Raw genomic sequence first — 2,500 nt, forward strand, 5'->3', positions numbered from 1 at the left:
TTCCTGTTGAGGGCAGACTGGGTGGATGATCACGCCGCGCTAATCCCAGCACTGGGGGAGTTGAGGAGGAGAGGAGGAGGATGAAGAAGAAGAAGATGAGCTTAATCTAATCAAGACAACTAGTGCTTAATTATCCTCTTAGAGCACGCTCTGACAATGAGGAGGATCCTCTGCGCGTATTAAGACCCTGTTTAGCCAGTAATTCAGTCATTTGCGCAGCTGCGTGGCTCTTTCAGTGGGGCTCTTCAATGAGAGCCTCACCTCGCGGAAAACTTAGAGCGTCGTCGCCGCCGTCGCGGGAAAAGCTCTTGAGTGGAGAGCTTCCTGCCGGCGGCATCTGAAGGAGTCTGGCGGGCCACGTGAGGACCTCTTTGAGGACTGCTAAGGCTTCAGGAGCTGATGCACTCCAAGTGGCGGCATGTAAACGAGGGCTGGTGGTGGTGTGCGGGAGAGCGGGTGGGCAGCGGCTTCATTAACGGAGGAAGACCGGTGAGCTGTCCGTGGTACTGAAATGCACTTCAGTCAGGGCGGGAAGACGTGGTCGTCGATCGCTCCGTGTCTTTAAGTGCCCCTGAGTGCTTCAGTGTTTCAACACATATGGATTTTTTTTTTTACATCTCATCTCATGCTCTGCTTAGCTCTCATAGTTGTGAATGACTCAGATGCCTTATGGCTGTAAAACGCCACTGAAGCGTCCCAAACTGATTTGACTGGTGCTGCAGTGAGGGTGTACCCTGTGCTACCCTTTACCCTCAGCACAGACAGAAACAAACAGCAGTACAGATGAGCAGAGAGGCACTGTTAGCGTCACGCTATCTGGGTCTCATCCCCACGGCCTGACACTGAGACTGGGGAGCCTGATCCCTCTGTCAGGGAGCAGAGAGAACGGGGCAGAAACAGGCCCACTCAGAGGGGCTCATGGGAAGGTTTGGGTTGCAGAAGACAAAACAGAGCATGGCGCCATGTAACCCCCACCCAGGGCAGGAGGAGAAGGTGAGGGGCTCCTTTTCTCTCCCCCTCTCTTTCTCTGTATCTCTCTCTCCCTCTCTCTGTATCTCTCTCTCCCTCTCTCTGTTTGTATCTCTCTCTCCCTATCTCTGTATCTCTCTCTCTCCCTCTCTCTGTATCTCTCTCTCACTCTCTCTGTATCTCTCTCTCCCTCTCTCTGTATCTCTCTCTCCCTTTCTCTGTATCTCTCTTTCCTGAAAGAGGTGCCATAAAACTCCCCCCGAGCAGGAACAACAAGAGCAGGAGGAAAGGAGGGGAAAACCGTCTATCCTCCTCTTTCTCTCTCCATCTCTCCTTCTCTCTTCCCCTCCAAACTCTTTCTCCCCTTTTGTCTCTCCCTCCCTCTCATTCCTCCTCCTCCTCCTCCTCCTCCTCCTCCTCCACAGCCCCCACCCCCCCGGCGCGAGGTTAAGAGTGGGGAGAGGCTGGCGGCGGGGCTCTCATCCGTCATTCTCCTGAATGGGTTTTGAGGACAATAAACCTGTAGCGCCAGGACGAATGGAGACGAAGTGCGCTGTCAGCGGCCGCTCGCGATTTATGGCTCCCCGTTCCACAGATCTCCCGCACAGAAATGAGCGACTGATAAACAGTGATTAATCGCCTCCCCAACATCCCGCTTTCCCTGACTCTCACCCCTCAGACACGTGCTGTCGACACGGCCAGGATCACGCTGCGCCTTGCGACGCGCCGATGGGACGAGCATGGATGATGTTGCTTAGTTTGTAAAGGGGGGAGGATGATCACAGTGGTGTGTGATGGTGGACGTGTGATATGGAGGTAGCTGTGTGTGTGTGTGTGTGTGTGTGTGTGTGTGTGTGTGTGTGTGTGTGTGTGTGTGTGTGTGTGTGTCTGTGTGTGTCTGTGTGTGTGTGTGTCTGTGTGTGTGTCTGTGTGTGTGTGTGTGTGTGTGTGTGTGTGCGTGTGTGTGTGTGTGAGGGGCAGATATGGCATTTACGTTGTCATAAATGATCAGGAAAGCAGTGGTGAAACACATGACACATCTATTGGCTATTCTAAAAGCCTAGTCTGAGTTTTTTCCCTCTATTTTTTTGTTTCTGTATGTGGACGTTTGGTGGTCTTTGGCACCGGAAAATGTATTGCTTATTTATGTTGCACATCGAGCCCAGCTGGCAGGCATATGTTGTGGTTTAGGCTTGGCAAACTTCTGCACCGCATCAAGATGACTTGAAAAATTAGCGGCCAATAAATCACTCCACCCCCGGCTCTCCCTGCCTACGGCGTGGACCACACTCTGTCTGATTTATGAGATGATTTGGGAAAGTGTGTGTGTGTATGTGTGTGTGCTTGTGTGTGGGTGGGTTAGTGTGGGTGTGTGTTTGGGCAATTGCATTGGTATGTGTATGCATGTGCTTCTGTCTCTGAGTGTGAGAGTGTTTCTGGGCATAGGTGGGTTTGCACAGCTACATGTGTATCAGTTTGGATATACAAGCCTTTCTGAGTGTGTGTGTGCGTGTGTGTGTGTGTGTGCAAG

At 52.2% G+C, this 2,500-nt stretch overlaps 1 protein-coding gene across 1 annotated transcript in view; it reads right to left on the minus strand.

Annotated features, from left to right (window-relative positions):
• rbfox3b (RNA binding fox-1 homolog 3b) overlaps positions 1-2,500 on the minus strand; it is a gene marked incomplete at both ends in the record, with an annotated part of 80,701 nt that overhangs the window by 13,443 nt on the left and 64,758 nt on the right. The window lies entirely within an intron of this gene.

The sequence above is a fragment of the Sprattus sprattus genome (assembly GCF_963457725.1).
Source record: "Sprattus sprattus genome assembly, chromosome: 18".
Taxonomy (NCBI): domain Eukaryota; kingdom Metazoa; phylum Chordata; class Actinopteri; order Clupeiformes; family Clupeidae; genus Sprattus; species Sprattus sprattus.